The following is a 13033-nucleotide window of genomic DNA, read 5'->3' as shown; positions in this document are numbered from 1 at the left end:
AGAACTCAGTCTCTCATTCTTGATCGTTGAAGGCCTCAGGAGTTTAGTATGTGGTGTCTGTTAATTTGATTCCATGCCCAGCTGACATCTACAGTCACAACTCATTAAGTATTCAGTATATGTGTACAACACCGAGCTGAGAAAACATGGATCTGATCAAGGGCTGTCTTTGTTCTACAGGGTCAATTGTTTCCCTATCTTTTTCCTAATAATCTGCCTATCTGGAAGAGAAAATCTCCAAATAAGTAAAACCTTGACAATTTTTCTTTAAAACAATTTCTACTGTTACTTTCCTGTGGGTAGGGTACAACCTGGACTTACTAAGCTCATATTTAGAAACTCACTTTGGGAGTTAGCTACAAGACCTTATTAACATCAACAAGATGTATTCAGTCAAATCCCTGAGCTAAAATTTATTTGATGCTGCAAAAAAAAGATTGTCAAATCTCTGCACAAGCTTTATTGTTTACGATTAAAAATCCCACCGCGGCTGCAGTCACAGTGACAAAATTAAAATTATTTTAAGGCCTAACCACGGTGACAACAGCTCTTTTAAAATGCATCCTCGAACACAAAAGGATAACAAATAATGACAATTTCATTGGCTAGCCTAATAGGAGACCACAGTTAACAACCCATCTTAGAATGATTCAAAATTGGCTTTAGTCGCCATGAAGCTAAAAAAAAAAAAAAAAAAAAAAACTTTGGCTCTAAAGTGTATGAAGAAAATTCTATGAAAGGCGTTTATATGGATCTACAGTCAAAACATGAATAACTTAATAACTAGAGTTTGGAATTAGGGATTCAGAGTAGAAGTTTGATCTGTTTTCGTTTTACTCTCAAAAAGGACTTGACCATAGTAAAGGGAGTGTGCCTAATATTCAATGACTAGAAATCAAAAGAACTGATTTAGAGGTCAGGCCCAATTCTAATCAGATTATAATATGACTTGAAAATATGTTCTTTAGGAGGAGCAAAAATGCAGAATTAGGTCTAAAATCTAACCCATCCGTACTATAATCCTTCTTATTGTAAAACAAAATGTGTAATTTCATTTTGGAAGACCATCTAAGACTTAATGGAAGAAACAATAAAATGATCTGGTTTAAAAAAGTGATCAGGAATAGGAGAACCCACATGGTAATTTATGGACACAACACAACGGTAAGACCAGTGTGGTTCTACTTGGGTGTTTTAATAATCTATTAAGAAACATAAATCTATTTTCCCAGGACTCAGCAGTCCCAAGATCTACTGGAACAACTGTTCAGATGCGTGGAAACCAATTTGAAATCCTGGTGCATCAGTTGTCATTAAATCACGGCAATATCTAAAAGCCTAATTAGCCTAATTTCAAGAGTGAACAGGGTGATACAGGCAGGAGGAAACACTAGATTCAAACAACGTCATTTTACTGGTGTTTACTGGAATAAACAGCACTTGTCTGACACAATCCCACTCATAGTCACATTTAGACATTCCCCCTCATATGACCATTTCAACAGCTAATTATCAAACTTTTTCAATATATTGAAAGCTATGTAATGTCAATAATGAAGCTTAACTTCACTTCATAGAGGAGGATTCTTCATACCTACTCTCATAACTTCACACTCACCAACCTAGGAGGAAGTTTAAACCACTGAAACAGAGGTGAGTGAAAAACAGCGTATCTGTTCCAGCTGAAGCTATGTTCACTCCTTCTCACTGCCTGTTATTCACTGTGCTATTTTGTTGCACACATGCCCTGAGGCTAAAACCATGAAAATAATCCAAAATAAATGGGCAAGAAAAATCTTATCCCTAACTTACGATGCTATTTCTCTTTTTATTGGAATACAAGAGGCTGCCAAGTTCTGATGTCACTACAGTAATTTCATGGCCTGATAAAAGTAGTATTTTATCCATTAGACATTCGTCCCCTTTGCCAATTTCACCTCCAACCAGGCAGTGTATGCAATTACTCACTGAACAGATTTCAAATGATAGTAAAAGAGAAAATACTAATTACTGTTATTCTGATACCTAAAAAGCCAATAACTGTTAGAAATTTCCCTGGCAAGAGACAGAAGGCAGAATGTACTTTTTAGTGCCAGAAATCCAGGAAAACTCCTCTAATACTATGTATTTAAAAAACAGACAATATCTGACATCAGCTCTCTGGGCACAAAATAACAGCACAGAACAAAATTAAACATCTTAAATACATAAAATGTTTGACAAGCATTCCAGTGATAATGTGATGATAGAAGTCCTAATATCTTTAACATTTAACTTTTTTTTTTTTTTTAATCCTAAGCTTTCTTTTAATTACACACTTCTGCCCTTAAAAATCCAGTGAGATTAGTGACTCTGCATGTCCCTGGGATTTCCCAGACAAGAATACTGGAGTGTGTTGACATTTCCTTCTCCAGGGTATCTTCCTGACACAGGTATCGAATCCTCTTGTGTCTCCTGCATTGGCAGGCAGGTTCTTTACCACTGAACCATCTGGGAAGCCTCGTAATTCTCTGTAGGAGTGAGTCAGTTACTTGGCCAGTGGTGAAGCTGCAAATAAACTCAGGTGTGTACCTACCTAAAAAGGTAGCAGATATTTGTAAAGTGTTCGCATTTCTGCTAATGATATGCTTAGAATACTGGAAAGGGCCCCGTTTTCTCTTTAAATAAAAAAGAATATTTGACATTTACTTGTTATTGATAAACTAAATTACATTTAAAGTGAAAGGGTCAACAAGAAGAGGCAGTCCTCAACTTTAAACTAGGGCTGGTTTGAGAAATTTTATTTATCCAATGGTTGTTTGGAACTCTACACATTTTTTCCCTCCAAAATTATGTACAGTTGCCCCCCGCTCTTATCCACAGGGGATACATTCCAAGGCCCCTAGTGAATGTCTGAAGCTGTGGATAGTACTAAACCCTATTTACACTGTGTTTTTTCCTATACATACATATCTATGATAAAGCTGAATGTATAAATTAGGCACAGTAAGAGATTAACAATAAAATAGAGCAATTTTAACAATATGGTATAATAAAAGTTATATGAATGTGGTCTCTCTCTCTCTCAAAATATTGCACTATTGTGAATATTGCTCTTATGATGATGATGGTAGGAGGTGACCAAGCGCCCAACTGGATGTGATGAAGTGAGGTGAGTAACAGGCATTGTGATGTAGAATTAGGCTAGTACATATCATCAGAAGGACGATCACCAGCTCCTGATAAGCCTGGTCACCCAGGCGTGACGAAGTGAATGGCTGGATGTCAGCGGCAGGACAATACTGAAGGTCTGGGGATCTATGGTGGCAGCGGTGGGGGGAAAGTATTTCATTACACTATTGAGAACAGCATACAACTTGCAACTTATGAATCATTTATTTCTGGAACTTTCCATGTAATATTTTTGGACTGTGATTGATCCCAGGGAAATGAAACTGCGGCAAGTGATCCCTGGGGTAAGGGGGAACTATTGAATGTGATGGTTAAGTAGCACAGCCCCCTCAGGAGAGCCTGTCTCATGGGTTCATACCGAAAAGGCCTTTGGGGGTCATAAGGTCCCAACTCTCACCCAAGGGAAAGATTTCTTCCGCAGCATCTTTTGCAAACACCACTATAACACGTCCAGCAACAAGGAGCTCACGCCCTTTAAAAGAGCATTTTCTATCCTGAGGCAGCTTTAGTTGTCAACAGTTCTTCTTTTGAAAAAAATCTGCATCTTTTGAGTGCCCCCTCTGGGACGAAAGATGAATCATATATCACTATTTCAACTCTCCCCACCCCCAGTGAAATCTTGGCTGCTGGGGTTCTGATTTAAGAGAAAAGGGGACCACTTGCCCCCTGTAGTCCAAAGGAACCCATCCTGTACATGGCTGTATGTGAAGATGGACCTGGTGTCAAGGAGCTATGAAAAAGAAGATTTAATAAAATTACAAACGTTGAAAAAGACAATGTCTCCAGAGAGAGAGAAGTGGCTTGTATCCCAGCAGAACACCCAGAAAATGCTTCATCAACATTTCCAAGAGCAGAAACACACACTATTAACCTCAGCTGCAGCCCCTTCCAAAATTTAAAAACAAAAAACACACTTCTGATTCATCCATATCATGTGGTATTCTTATTTCACTGTTTGGTGAAATCAATTTTACTTATTTTGTAATAGGGAATTCCAACAATACCAATAGAAATTCCAAATATATAGGCAGAGACTGACAGCAACTGTTCAGAACGTTAGTGACTAAAATTCTTCTTCCTGATTCAACTGTGGGGTCCCATTCTTCAAAATTTTCCTGCAGTATAACAATATCCTTGCTCCATTTTCTTCCATTATGGGTGGATTCCCCCCCCTCCCCTCGCAAGAATCCACTGTGTTGCTTCGCTTTCTCCTAAGAGAATATGACGCTAATGCTGAGCTAGTTATTGCTTTCCTTGAATGCACCATGCTAAGTATTGACTTTGACATTAAATCCTAAGCATGAACATTATCAGCTACCTTAGATGGTCCTTATTTTGAGGCTCCATCTCTCCCTTTCTAAACACACAAACAAATGAAGGCAGTTATCAAAGGATTTGGTTCATGGAACTGTCACTGAAGGTGACGGAACCTTCAACCCAACTTCATGTACAAAAGTAAGTTCTTTCTAAGATAGTGACTAGGATCTCATTTTCTAATGACTGAGGAAGAGATGTTGTTATTTTCTTGTTTTCCCAATAACCACATACCTAATGTGCCAATAAAATGAACTACTATGAATTTCAAAATAGGCAAAAGATGCTAAAACAATTTGAAAAGCATGAATTCCTACCATACACAGTAACAGAGATGGCTCTCAGACATAAGGAACAGTGCAAGAAACCAGATATAAAGAATATTTATCATGTGAGTCTATTTTTACAAAGTTCAGGAACAGGCAAAACTCACGTATGGTTGAGACTAGTCAAAATAGCTGTCCTCGGCTGGGGGCGGCAGACAAGTCCGTGAAGGGGCACCAGGGTGCCTTCCAAGATGAAGAAGTGTTCTACATCTTGATCTGGGTAACGGTTACCACACATGTGCATATATAAAACTTCATCTGGCTGTTCGCTCAGTATACATTAACTGTACACTTGTGTACATTTTTCTATTATACCTCAAAGGGTGGGGGGGGTGGTATGCAACATTGTTTCCAAGTGCCTTTTAAGTCTCAATTGCAAAATGAAGAGAACTGTAGCATACTAAAACTAGAGCAGTTCCATGTGCCCCCACTATTACTAACGTCAGAGAATTCCTCATTGTTTAATCTTCAAAAGAAATCACTTCTGGATCAAAGTAACAGACTAATGTGTACAGGAGGAGTTACCTAAAATAGCAGCTAACATTCATAGAGGTCTTACTATATGCCAAGTGCTTTACTTTCAGAATCTCATGTAATCCACAAAACAATGCAAACAGTTACTACCGTTATTAGCCCCATTTTAGGGATGAGGAAGTCAAGGCTTAGATCAAAATCACTTTCCCAACTCACACAAATAAAAAGAGATGAGCTAATCTATGACAAGAATGGCTGAAAAGCAAGCTGTATGTCAGTTTCTTAATTCTGTTTACACAAGAGCAATATAAAAATATTGTAACCAAATGTAAGCAGAATATGTCTCAGTTCAGTAACACAACCTGTGTGTTTTCCCCCTCTCAAGTAGTAAGGAACTGGACAGTTTCCTAAGTCTATGGTTAAAAGCACAACACTGGTTCTCAAGAACTGAAGTCCTGACTCACATTCCAACTGACAGGTAGCAAAACAAAATCTGCTTTGCGATAGTTATTATCTCTGGCCATCAAAATACACCACACAGCAAAGTTCCTGAACAACTGTGAACAGAGAGGGGCCCAATGCTAACTTTAGTATTTACTCCCATTCATCCCAGAGTCTTTTCAATCTGGCCGTACTAGTAGACGGAGAAGGCAATGGCACCCCACTCCAGTACTCTTGCCTGGAAAATCCCATGGACAGTGGAGCCTGGTAGGCTGCAGTCCATGGGGTCGCTAAGAGTCGGACACGACTGAGCGACTTCACTTTCTCTTTTCACTTTCATGTACTGGAGAAGGAAATGGCAACCCACTCCAGTGTTCTTGTCTGGAGAATCCCAGGGACAGGGAAGCCTGGTGGGCTGCCGTCCATGGGGTCACACAGAGTCGGACACGACTGAAGTGACTTAGCATAGCATACTAGTAGAATGCAAGCCCAGGAAGAAGGTAGAAAAAAAAGTTAAACATATTCTCTAAAAGACTTCTTTATTTTTAACACTTAGTGTTATACATTTAGGACGCTCTAGTAGAGGACTACACAGGAATCGGATGGAGAGATCTGTGACACACAAGATTTTAATCAGAAACAAAATCTATCAAATAGGCTACTGCTCTCTGCTCTAGTTGAAAGCTACAAACACTGGAATTCACACTCATTTTTAACTATTCTTGGAAGATGAAAATCAATTAAGTAGAACGTCCAAGATTCAGAACTGCTCTTCCTTGAAAAACACACAAGAAACAAACCAGGCTCATAGTCTGTATTCAAAAATCATTCATGGGCAGGGGAAGAAGGGTGGGGTGAGGGCTGGGGTAGGGGTGGAGTGGAGAGACATGCTGATGTTTCTCAAAAATTTTTCTCCAAAGATTTTACAGAATATTTGATAGATATATATTTCATTTATTTGTGGCTGCTGGCAAGTGTGCAAAGCGATGTCTTAAAAAATCCTAGCAGAGAGAAATTTTTCAAAAGACAACAGAAGAGACAGACATACCCTGCACAAAGGTAAATTCTGCGATAATGTTACAAAAACACAATAAAAGTCATATAAAAACAACACAGCAAACTTAAATATGCCTATTCAAACAAGCATTTCATCTCTGCAAAACACTCTGCTTCACAGAAAAGTCTGATTCTGCTCTTGGCTGAAAAAGTTATTAAAACAATAAAGCGGCCCTTACAGGCGAGATCGAACTGTACCATGATTTTACATAGTTATCAAAAGATCATTCAGAGAAAACTTACCAGGTCTGCAACGTGTATATGCTTGTGCTTCAGAGGGAAAGCAGAAAAGTGACTTTCTGTACTTACAGTGGCGTGCACTTCAGGATAAAGACGCATCACCACAGTCGTGCTGGTAAGAAAGTCCTGGCCAGCAATCTGCCTATGGGTTGGGCTCTTCTCGTACAAGATAAGCTGTTAAGTCCTGCCTTGATTTTAGATCCGCTAACATATGGAGTCTTCTAATGTAGCCTCTCTCCATCCCCACGCCCACCACCACCCGCCTCCCCCATCACCACTCGCCTCCCCCATCACCACTCGGCTCCCCTCCCTCTCCACACACACACATACACACATACAAAAAAGGCACTGCAGGGCAGAAATTCCTCAGGTGCTCGCTAATGGAATTCCCAGGGTCTTGGAGCCGCTTCGGGGATCAAGAGATCTCATCGCCCCTGCTGGGGTAAGGAGCAGCAAGTCTGTTCCATTTAATCAAATACAGAATGAATTTTCAGCTCTATTCACTAGCTTGTCTCCAGGGCTCTCAAAAGGCACCAGGCAGCTAGAATCACACACATGTGGCTCTTTTAGGCAAGTATAATTAGTTTGATTTTAAAAAGCCACATTAATAATATCACCTCAGGACCATTATTCAGGGGACAGATGACAATGATACTGTATGTTTTAAGCCTGACAATGGGGGGAAAGAGCACAGACAATGAGGGAGAACTTGAAGGATTAAAAAAACCCAACAAACCAGTTTTTCATTTAATTGTAATCCAATATATGTAAAGTGAAATTAAATATATCCCATATACTATCTCTTCATTGTAATTGAAGAGAGTCAAGCTCTCCTTTCTGTTCTCCTGAAAAATGAGTCAGTACCATATATACAACATTTATAAATGGAGTGCTTATAAATCAATGAAATGTTTATGTATAATGTAAAATTTAAAATACAAACAATAAAGCATTCTCTAATTCAAGTTAATAAAATTTCTTGAAAAAAGCACCCATCAAAACCCACATTAAATCAAGTCCTTCAGAGCAATCTGTTTACCAACCAGACTCCAAATTTCCTTTCTAATCTAATTAGTTTCTATTAAGTAGTAAGATCATATGTCTATAGAAAGACTATCCCTAGACGTCAAGGCTTCTCTTCTGATGTGTTGCCTTAGCTCCACTCTTACACAGTAGAAATGCTAACGACAAGGCAATAGCTAATGTAACAATGTGTTAAAAAATAAAAAATTTTTCACTTAATCGTTTTAAATTTCTGATCTCCAGCCTGATTTTGCTACAATAAGGCTTAATTCTTGAGATCATTTTTCCAGTATTTTACTTAAAAACAGTACCGATTCACTTACAAACAGTACCTAAAAATCTTAAAGATTTTTAGTCCAAACGTCTGCATAAGAAACATTTCTAAAGAAGCAACATTATACTTCAACTTCCATTTTGACAAAACCATTAATGAAATCATCTAGAAAGTCGCGAAAGCATAAGGGCAAAAGTGGGAAAAGAAAAAGAAAGCATGAGAACTAGTCAACAAGTTTTACCTGAAATTCTTGGAGCCCAGCCCTATGGCAGAAGTTCTTACTCCAACATAAAGATTCCTCTTACAGATGGGACGGTGGGGAGTGTCCTATCTTAAAATGAACTTAATTCCTTCCATGCACAGGCAAGCCACCTGCAAAGAAGACAAGTAACACTGATTTAGAAGCCAACCTACACAAGGTAGATCTGTATGCTCCAAGTCCTAAGGGTTCTCTGTGCTTCCTGGCTGGAGGGTCAGAGCTGTTTAAGTACTTTCCACAGAAGAGGAGGCTGATGAGAACCATGGCAATCAATCAAGGCGTCCCAAGTGAGTTACTATACAAACAATAGCACAGTACCTCTAGTAACTGATTTTCCTGGTTGACTAAACTATTCAAACAAAGACAGATTTCCCAAATACTATATCCGAGTTTTTGCATGAAAGTTAAACAATATACACATGTGTGTGTCTGTGCGCGCGTGTGCGTGCGTGCGCGTTTTACAGAAATATAAATGTTTCTGCTCCACACGCTGCCAAACACACACCCAGGGCACGTCTTTACAAAATGAAACAGGTTTTCTCCATCCTTCTCATATAACTTAGAGTATGAGGCAGTTTATTTCCACATGTGCAAAACAGGAACTACAGTATTTGGTGCCTCTCTGGGTTCCTAAGAATGCTTTCTAGTTAAGCACTCATTTAAATTTTCCAGAAATTTTCTAGAGGTCGCTTTCATCTTGTCCTAAAAGTTGAACTACTCCCACATTCTCAGCTAAAATAGACTACTCCCCCAAAAATGAGCTATAAAATGTAATAGACTGTTTAGAATTATACTGAGAATAAACCCATTTCATGCTCCAGCCCCCTCCCACCCTCTCCTACCAGACACTGTCCACTAGGTATGCCAAGAGTCAGCTGGAAAGTCTGCGGCTTGTGGCATCAGTGAGGCAAGGAAGGAGAATTGGCCTTGTTCACCTTTACTGGCCACTGGCCTCAGACTGTATCTCATGTTTCCTTTTAGTCCAGTCTTCTGTTTCTCAAGGTGTCTGATTTAAGGACACAGAGGTTAATGAGGTTCCCTCAATTCTAGATGCCAACTTGGAAGGCAGCCTGCCCTTCAGGCACCTGCCACCCTCTGGAGTCTGAACTGGGAAAAACAGGCATTCTGGAGAAATCTCTTTTTGAAGAGCCTTCCACCTGATTTGGTGGGCTGGGGAGAACAATGAAGAGAAGGGCGAGAGAGGCTCTCTAGCCCCTCGGTGATTTATTACTGAAATTCCTAGATGTGGAGAGAATGCAACAAAGGTCTGGAAGCTGCAGAGTGAAATAAATAGCGGGCTGTAATGTATTTAGCAAATGATAATGCAATCCACAGAATGCTTTACAGAGGAGAAGGAAAAAATACGCTCCCTGGGGCTGGGAAGTCACTGAGTCTGTGAAGGCAGAGAAAGATACATTGTGCAGGAAATTTCTCTTGATTCTCCCTACACATAAATCACTGTCTCTCTCGGGCGCTCCGCGGGGATGGAGGTTGAGAGAGGCGAGAGATCCGGCTCCCTTGGGAAAACGTGCCCGGCGCCCCTTGCACCCCGCTATGCTTCATCTCACCTGCCTCAGCGGATCATTGTCAAAGAGATTGTATCGTGTCACTGACACCTCACCCCGCCTCCTCCACGAGGTGGCTCAGAGTTCCCAGGACCGGGAACCTAGGAGCTCCCCGCTGCGCATCCTTCAGTTACCCTTTCCAGACCCCGCACGCAGCCTGGACCCCCAGCCCTCCCAGGCAGCCCGCTCCCCCGGACCTCCAGCTCCCAAGCCTCGTGGCGCCCAAGCCCGGTGTCCCCAGGCCACCCCTCCCGCCCACCCTTAGGTGCGACCCCACCCCCGCACCTCTCAGCGGGGCTGGCTAAGCCCCCAGACCTCCTGCGCGGCAGCCGGCTCCGAAAGCCACCCCCAGGTCATCCCCCGCGTGCTGGCGGCGGCTACGGCGGCGGCGGCGGCTGCGATCCGAACGGGCCCCTCCATGCACCGGGCAGGGCAGCGGGAGGGCGTGGCACCTCTCACGCCGGGGCGGGGGGCGCGGGGGCGGGCGGCGCGGGGTCCCGATCTCCTCGCACCAAGCCGCGCGAGCCGGGCACCCGGGACTCAGGGGAGGGGAGGCGGGGGTGGGTGGGCGGAGTCACCGGGGCGCGCCCCCGAGGCCGCGCTCCTCCCCGCCAAGGCGCGCGGGCGCGTCACCCGGCGGGCGCCGCGCCAGCGAACAGCACGCGAGGAGCGGGAGGAGGGAACCGGGCCGCGGAGGCCGCAGCTCCCCGCCGGCCCGCGCCCCGCCAGAGGGTGCGCGCGCAGCCTGCCAGATCAGCGGCGGGGGGACGGGCCATACCAACGAGCTGGGGGGAGGGGGTGCGCTCCGGGCAGGCCCTTCTCCCTGTCCCCCTCTTGCTTGCGCTACAAGGTAGCCCCCCCAGGAAAGGAGAGGACAGTCTCTGCTTTGGTTTAGGATCGGGAAGGATGAGTTGCCTTAGCAATTCTCGGAGTTTCCCATAATGCCTGCACTCCCTTTCCCCTCACCTTTACTTCCCCGGGAGAGGCGGCCTTTGGGGCGGTCCACTACTGGGCTCGAGCACGAGCACTACTGGGTTACACTGGCCCCGGTTTCCCCGCCCAGGCCCCGCCCCTCATCCCTCCACCTAAGCCGTCTGCGGAGCCAGCCAGTCCATCTCTTCTCTTGGCTCGTACCTAGTGTCTGCCTTATGGCTCCGGCTTCCCGCCGCTTTTGGTTCCTTCGCCTTTGCCCCACGTTTAGTATTTACATTCTTAGGCGGTGAATCTTCCTCGGATTCACCGCTTCTCCCGCTCTGCCTTCACATATACGCAGGCAGGTAACAAAACTTCCTAGAGACTAGGAGAGGCTCAGCGTCGCCTCGTGCAACCACCTCGGCCTTTGGCCCCAGAATCTTCCCAACTTGTCCTTTGGACGTGCCCCAAGTGATCTGATTTCACTGAACTTCAGTTGTTCAAACAGAAAAGGAAATAATTTCTACTGTATTTAAAGGTTGCTGTGAAGCATAAGTATGATACTTAGTGGAAAGCACCTGCCACATATGGGCATTCGAGGATTGTGACCTCTATATAGTAATAATAATAATAGCAGTTAATTTTTTTTACCATCGTCGTCCCTTACTATTTAATTACAAAAAAGAGCTCTAATGATACTTGGAGTTCAAAAACACTCAGTTCTGAACATCAGGAGAAATATGACATTCCTAACCTTCCATGGGATCGCAAAGAGTCAGACATGACTGAGCAACTTTCACTTCACTACCTTCTTAACTGAATTTCACAAGCAAAGGCTATGAAAGTGTGGTGTTCAGACAGTTTAGTTTTTTACTTTAGCTACATCCAGGGTCTTTATGAAAGCATCTGGTCCTAAGAAAGTCAGTATAGGAGAGGGAAAAAAGAACTCTACTTCATTGTTCTCTATTGTTTCATTTATGATTTTTTCAATCAGTAAATAAGATGTCCTGTAAACAGTGAAGGTTTATTTGAACTGAGAGTTTTATATGAATGAGATGGAAGTCCTGCAGGTTTCTTGCAGCACTCTGAGAATCCCATAGCAGTTTCTCTACAGGCTCTTGAGGGTTCTCTCCTGGAGCCTCATTGATTCTGGGCTCTCCCAAGACTCATAGTGCCCTTTGAATATCACTATGCCTATTTGTGGCACTAGTGGTAAAGAACCCACCTGCCAGTGCAAGAGATGGAAGAGAAGCAGGCTTAATTCACAGGGGCTTCAGTTCTTGCGTTGGGAAGATCCTCTGGAGGAAGACATGGCAACCCACTCCAGTATTCTTGCCTGGAGAATCTCATGGACAGTGGGCTACAGTCCATAGGGTTGTGAAGAGTCAGACATGACTGAAGCGACTCAGCACACACATATGGTATTGTTACTCTTAATCAGGCCTGAGAAATAATCGTGATGTTTCTGGATGCTGATTACTCCCTTGCTACCTTACCTGTAAAGTAGAGAATTCATTTCAGGGGCAAATTGTTTCCCATTAATGAATTATTCACTTATTTGTTCACTTACAAATGTAAAGTAATATTTTACAAGTATTATCATTGAGCGCCTACTCTATGCCACTGCTAGGCAAAGAGGTACATGGAGAAATAGGATCCAACACAAGCTTCAAAGAGCACACAATCTAATTGTGATACTGATCCATCAGTGGATAAGTATTTTGAAACATCTTCAGTGCAATGAACAAGCAAGGCGTGGGAGCACAGGGTCAGTGTAGCTAACCCAGTTTAGAGTTTGGGGAGAGTGGCTTGTCAAGAAAGGCTTCCCAAAAGAAGTGACCCATGAACTAAGCCTTAAAGGACAATAGGGTTGGCCAGGTGCTGGTGAAGGAATGGGAGGGTGGTCTAGCAGAGGGAATGTTATGAATAAAGACAAGAAAGGAGGCCGCTCAAAGGAACTGCAAATACTCATTTGTGA

General features: G+C 42.8%; 1 protein-coding gene across 3 annotated transcripts in view; it reads right to left on the bottom strand.

Annotated features, from left to right (window-relative positions):
* Window positions 1-10665, bottom strand: part of CDON (cell adhesion associated, oncogene regulated) — a 100748-nt gene extending 90083 nt beyond the window's left edge. For 2 of the 3 annotated variants that reach the window (XM_055581225.1, XM_055581228.1), the window contains exons 1-2: window positions 10429-10665; window positions 8561-8691 (exon numbers count right to left, since the gene is read on the bottom strand). The gene's annotated coding sequence lies outside the window, so the exon portion shown is untranslated. Of the gene's footprint in view, window positions 1-7360; window positions 7564-8560; window positions 8692-10428 lie in introns of all 3 variants that reach the window. The other variant, XM_055581226.1, reaches the window with a different exon arrangement.
* Between the last annotated feature and the right edge of the window lie 2368 nt (window positions 10666-13033).

This window comes from Bubalus kerabau, chromosome 5 (genome assembly GCF_029407905.1).
Source record: "Bubalus kerabau isolate K-KA32 ecotype Philippines breed swamp buffalo chromosome 5, PCC_UOA_SB_1v2, whole genome shotgun sequence".
NCBI lineage: Eukaryota > Metazoa > Chordata > Mammalia > Artiodactyla > Bovidae > Bubalus > Bubalus kerabau.
The sequence above is the reverse complement of the archived record's forward strand: the minus strand, read 5'-3'. Positions and strand labels throughout refer to the sequence as shown.